Raw genomic sequence first — 6,832 nt, 5'->3', positions numbered from 1 at the left:
AGCCTAAAATACATAGTGAGTTCCAGGCCTGGGCTACAAAATTGAGACTTTGTCACAAGAAAACAAACCCCAAGACCAAATTTATCCCTTTGCTCAGAGGAAAGCATTTGAGCATAGGAAGGCATGGGAAAATACCCATCTTTTAAAAATTAAAATTAAATCTTTAAATATTCATAAGCGTGCAATGCCAGCACCAGAGACGTGGACACTTGGGCCTGCAGAACAGGTCCTCAGCACAGTACCAGGTCCTAGCCTGTGGGCTTCCCTTTCAAGTGGTTCTGCAGATGGCCTTGCCTTGCGCCTTCCCAGCTCCAGGCAAGCTTCACCACCGTTGAGCTGCCAGCAGCCCCTCTGGAGGTCACTCGGAGCAGGTCCCTTCTCAAAGGCCAGCATGTTCTTGTTCAAGTCTACTGAAAGAACTCAAATTCATCTGAAATTTTCTTCGTCTCCCCAGGCCTCTGGCTTAGAGGGGTCTGAGGACAGGAGGCATAGAAGGTTCCCAAGTGCTCAGGGAGGACCTCTGCTGGCGTTGTTTCCTGCTGTTTGGAGGCAAGGACCCTCCCCACTCTCTCTCTCCCTCCTTTCCTCCCTCCCTATCCCTCCTCTCCATCCCTCCTTCTCTCTTTCTCTTCCTCCCTTCCCCCCTCTCTCTTCCTCTCCCCCATCCTTCTCTCTCTCTCTCTCTCTCTCTCTCTCTCTCTCTCTCTCTCTCTCTCTCTCTCTCTAGCCAAGTGTCACTTGTTTCATCTGTGTGGCTGAGTTGCTAAAGTTCAAGCAATTTCTAAGCTTCTACATTTCCTTTGTGTTAAAGAGAAATCTCTCCACCACCCCCCCACTTTGGAAAAAATACACGATTTTCTGTTTTCTTCTTGTACCTCTGTCCTGGTGCCTATGTCCAAAGTAGGTTTGGTCTGTTTGGTTTTCTGTGTTGTTTGTTTTTATCTATGGGGCTGGAGAGGAGGCTCAGTGGTCACAGTTGCTTGATGCTCAGTCATGATCCCAGCACCCATGTTGGACACCTCTAATCACCTAAATCCAGCTCCAAGGAGTCCACAGCCTCCTTTAACCTCTGTGGTCATCTACATATAGACGTGCGTGTGTGCGTGCGTGCGTGCGTGCGTGTGTGCGTGCGTGTGTGCGTGTGTGCGTGTGTGTGTGTGTGTGTGTGTGTGGTCTGGGGTGTGTATGAGGTTAGCACACACAAACAGATCTGGAAACTTAGTACTTGATTTTGCGGTGTTGGAAGTGGGAGCGAGGCCATGGTTATTCTAGACAGAAGCTCTGCCCTGGAGCTGCGCCCCGGCCCGATGAGGCTACAAAATACCTGGCAGGAGCTTCCTTTCTTCTCTTGCGGCATATGGCTGGTGAACATGTGCGCTACGTGTACGTGGTAGATGCGCCGTGGGAGCAGTCTACCATGGGAGACCGACCGGTGGCTAAGTTGTAATGGCCACTGTGATGATGTCTCTGAGGAGGATACTCTCTTCAGTCGGCTCCCGCAGCTGGGCTCCCTGAACCTCCATCTTTAGCCCCCATTAAAGTACGATTGGCACCAAGGGTCCAGCAAAGGCTGTGGGGATGCTCACCTGGGATTTTCCCACGGTGACTGGACTAAGCCTCGCGTGATTCTGCGCAGGCTCTCCCTGCCCTCCCTCAAACCTTGCTAAAGGCTGACTGACTCAGCAAGTGTGGCAGACCCTGGGTTCTGCACTGATATCTTCCCAGACACTCTTGCTGCTGGCTCTGCACCTCGGCGGAGAGCCTCTTCAAGTGGCTTGCAGGGTTCTTGGAGAGATCTGTTTGCTTGCGTGTGGAGTGGAAAAACCACCAGGCCTCCGAGTTTAGGCCACGTGATGGCTTTTCCCCATTACCCTAAGTACTCACATCATTTCGTGCTTGCTTGTGAGCTCTCTGCTCCTCTTTCGGGGGAGGAGGCGGGTCAGCATTGAAGGTGATGGACAGCTTAGGATCCAGACCCAGGTGGGTGGGAGCAACTCCATCCTTGGTGTTGGCATCTCAAAGGCCTGGCACGAGGCATTCTTGTGAGTTGTCTGAGTCAGGGAGCCGAGTTAGGGATATGGGCCAAGTGATGTTTGCTGCCTTATAGCTCCACCAGATGAGGTGTCCCAAGCACCTGACGGCTTCCACATCCTGCCTTCTATGTTAGCTAGCCTAGTGGTCAGGTGATAGGATATTATATTGTTTTCATTTTTATTATCCTGATGATTTCTTTCCTGTGCTTGTTAGCCATGTGTTCTATCTTCTTTCATGAAGTTTTGACTCAAAACTTTTGCCCGTATTTATGACTTATAATTATATTGAGTCATACATGTTCTTTGTATATTGTGAGTGCAGGTTTTATAAGGTATATGTATTGTAAAATTTCTCCAGATCTTGCATTTTGTGTGTGTGTGTGTGTGAAATGAGTGTGCACACATGTGTATGTGATGGTCTCAAGCTTGCTAAGGACTCTTGATTCTCCTGACTCCAGTTCCTCAGTGCAGGGGTTTATAACCACCATGCCTAGTTTCTCTCCTCCTCTTCCTTTCTGCCATCTCCCTTTCCCCTCCTCTTTCCTCCTCCTCTTCTTCTTCCCTTCTTTTCTTTCTCCCTTTCAAGTCTTTGCTTCCAAATTTATTTCATTGCTGTCTCGTAATGTGATTCCCCTGTGACTCTCGGAGGAGGGAAATACTTTCCTTTTCATACTCCATTTAAGTAAGTCACCCATGCCTCACTCTGGATTGTGTGTCATCTGCAGATCTGCACGTATGTGTTGTCTGTATAACCAAAGATCCAAAACTTGGGAAGGAGTGGATGACAACAGCTTCCAGACCCTTCCTTAAGAGACACAGGTGATCACCCCCAAATGCAAAGACGGGCAAAGCACGTTTTATCCCCTCACAGGAATGGAGTTCTTGTGAGACGCGCTGTATTACCTCACCTAGTCACTCTGAAGCTCCACCCCGGAAAGAATCCACTGAAGCCGGTTCATTCCAGAGCCTGAGCAAGGTCAGCCCGGCAGTGACGAGCTGTTCAAAGGACATGCAGGCTATCTGAGGTGCAGCATCCTCGTGGGGTGTTGGCATCAGGTTGCTGTCAGGAACCTGTGTAGGCAGAGGGGGAGGGAGAGCAACGGGATGCAGCTGCTGCTCCCACCACAGCAGATGTGGCAGAGAGCGCCCCTGTTCCGTCTATCCAAAGACACAGTCGCTATGAGCCAACTTTTATTGGCTTTATCTTAGTTTTGTTTATGTGAATATGTATGTGGAAAGGTGCAGGCCTCTGATCTCCTGGAGCTGTAATTGCAGGCAGTGTGAGTTTCCCACGGGTGCAGGGAACTGAACTTGGATGCTCTGAGAGAACATCAGGGGTGTGTTTCCACTGAGCCATCTCTTCAGCCTCAGGTACTGATTTTGTGCTGACCTTCCTTCCCCCCTCCCAAATTTTCCCCACAAACACCATCGTGGTGTTTCCCATCATTTTATTGTTCGGATCCCTGGACGCACAGCCTGGTTGGCTCTGTGGATTATGTACTTTCCTCACCACTGACAAAATGGCTGACAGAAATAACGTAAGACAGAAATTTGTCTTGGCTCATGGTTTCAGGGGACACAATCTACCGTAGCCAGAAGGACCTGATGGGTGTTGAAGCTCGGTCTGCAGGTGCAAGTGACTGAAACACCAGCTGCTTGCATCTTGGGGTTTTGCAAAGCACAGTTCAGACAGGAAACAAAAGCAGGCGGGGGAAGCAGCTCATTGGGTGCTTGCCTGGCACACACGAGCCATGGGTGCATAAAACTCAGTAGAGTGCTCCATGCTTATAATCTTAGCACTGAAGAGGAAAAGGCAGGAGGTTTTAATACAAGCTTGTCCTTATCTATATAGCAAATCCAAGGCTAGCCTGGCTGCTAGCCTTGTCTCAGAAAGAAAAAAAGTCCCCAAACAACAACATATGAAAACAGGTGGGCCGGATGTGCTGGCTCATACTTCTAGTGCCAGCACTCAGGAGGCATAGGCAAGTGAATCTCTTTGAGGCCAGCCTGGACTGTACAGAGGGTTCCAGGTTGGCCAGTGCTACACAGTGAGACCCCGTCAAAAAACCAAAAACAACCCAAAACAGGCATCACCTTCCACATGCACCCTGAGCAACACACCTCTGCTGGATAGGTGATTGGCACCGAAGGCCACACCACAGTGTAGCAGCTGAGGACAACGTGGGGACAGGTTCACACTGCAGCTGTGACAGCAGCCCAGCCAGATTACCTTTGGTCCGATTTTATTCGTCACCAGGTGCTGCAAATCCAGCAGCCCACTGTAAGTTTTTAGTAATCCCCCGGTTGCTGGCCACCGAGGTTGCTCCCATTTGTCTTCATGGCAGAACCGGTACACACCCTGGAGCATGTGTGGTGGGGTCTCAAGCAAGGGCACAGGCTCACTGTTTTCCTGAGGTAGATTTTCATTAATTTTTCACTAAGTAAGCAGTAGTTCGGTGAGTTCTGTGACCAGCTCCACACCACGCCATACTGCAGGAGAAAGACTGGCGTTCGCTCTGGCTTGAGCCCCTCAGTTTTGGATTGTGTGGAGTTAGGGAACAGACAGAAACAACCAGCCCCATGCTTTATATGACAATGTCGCCAAAGCTGACATGTGTACCAGATTAAACCAAACCCGTGTCTTGGGATCTTAGAACAAGGAACTTGGGAAGAAACATTCGTGCGTGTCCAGAACTCATTTGCCGCCAAGTGTGTTGTCACCATTCGCTGGGTGCCTTGAATGACAGTTGGTGTGCCTCCGCATGAAGGACAGAACTATCTCTCTTCAGTTAGATCCGGCAGTACACAAATCTCACATTCTCTGAACTTTATCCATATTGGTCAGGAGTTTTCCCCCCTTCCCTATGTGTTTGTGTGCTTTGTCTGTGTGTGGGCAAGGACGGGTGTGGAGAACCAGGGTTGATGCACCTTTCTTATAACTGAGCCAGGGCCTCTCATCAAACCCACAGCTTGCCAGCCTGGCTTCTGTGCAGACTGTGTCTCCTGAGACTGACACTCTGTGTGTGCAGACACACCTACTGGGTAGTACAGTACCCAGTAGATGGCTACTGGGATCTGAACTCAGGTCTTCAAGCTTGTGTGGCAAGCACCTAATCAGCCTGGGGATGTCACTTTGATAATTACACAGACCATGTTTTAGATCACTACTATATACAGGGCTCTCTCCATCTTCTACATACATACACATACACGCACACACATGCACAAACATGCATACACAACCACTACTCAAAATGGCAGTCTTATTCCAAATAGTTTCTTATGTTAGCGCAGGCGTCTCTCTTATGTTGGGGCCCATCCCAGGGACAGCTTATACCATAAAAGCTTATGCACAGGCACAGGCTGGGTGGTTGGTTCCGGTCCGAGCTTGTTCTGGGTCACTATACAAAGCACTTGTACTGACCTCTATCGTGACTGGTTTCCAAGGGCACAGAACATAAGAGAATATGCAATCTTTGCATTAGAAAGCTTCTTAGTAACCGTAGAAACGTATGAGGAAGTCACTAGTCAGGTAACCTGTGCTGAGGCCTTGACATCCTACCTAGGCCCTAACATAGCATCTAGGTCTTAATATTTTACCTAGACCACCGGCTGGGGACAAGTGTTCAAATACATGAGCCTGTAGGGGTTGTTTCCACTCAAACACAACACACAGTGACTTACTTCAAGGTTGTGGCCATGCTCCTTCAAATGACACAGTCTCCTCTTCCGTGCTGGGCAAATCTAACACATGCACACACGCCCGGCAGATCTCCTTCATTTGTCAGCATGTGACTGCATGTGACCACACTGTGTGCCGGTGGCCCTTGAGCAATCTACCTCGGCTCTTTCAGGCATGCACCTGTGGTGGGCGTCGGTCGTGTGCTAGCTCTGGTTGCTTGTTTGGAACTTCCATGATCACTTCCACAGTGCCTGCGTCAGATCTCACTCCTCCTGCTGTGACTACAGCTCCCTCCCAGCTTCAGCTCTCTCCTTGGTGATGGCCATTCAAGTAGAAGGAGACTTTCTGTGCTGTGATAAACCAAAAGCAACAGGGGGCAGAAAGTTTACTTCACCTATAGTCTCACAGTTCATCACGATGGAAGTCAGGGCAGGACCTGGAGGTGGAACTGAACAGAGACCATGGATGGTGCTCATGGCTTGGTCCCAATGGCGCCCCCAGCCTCTTGCTGTATAGCACCCAGGACCACCTACTCCGGGGTGGCATCACCCACAATGAGCTGGGCCCTCCTAAGCCAGAACCTAGCACAAGCAACCTGATGGGGACATTTTCTCATTTGAGGCTTTATTTCCCAGTTGATTCTTGTGTCGAGTTGACAAAACAGAACCTCAATATAGCCTTTATATTTGAGACGGAATCTTACACCATAGCCCAGGCTGACCTTATCACTCATGGTAATCCTCCTGCATCAGCTGCTCTCAAGCTGGAACACAGAGGTGAGTTACTACATTCTGCTCATGCAATTTTGATTTGTATTTTCCAGTTGGCAAAAAATGTTGAACGTGTTTTCTATACATGTATGATCATTTGTGTTTTTTGAGGCCTGCCTGCTCAGCAGATTTTCACTCTAACCATTCTGATACCATGAAGTATAGTTGAGGCTGGCTGAGAACCCATGATCCTCCTGCTTCAGCCTCTTGGATTATAGGCTTGTGCCACTAAGCCCAGCCGACTGTGATTTTTTTTTATTTGTTTGTTTGTTTGCTTTTGAGATAGGATTTCTCTGTGTACTGGCTGTCCTGGAACTCACTCTGTAGACCAGACTGGTCTTGAACTC

Source organism: Micromys minutus (genome assembly GCF_963924665.1).
Source record: "Micromys minutus genome assembly, chromosome: 31".
NCBI lineage: Eukaryota > Metazoa > Chordata > Mammalia > Rodentia > Muridae > Micromys > Micromys minutus.
The sequence above is the reverse complement of the archived record's forward strand: the minus strand, read 5'-3'. Positions refer to the sequence as shown.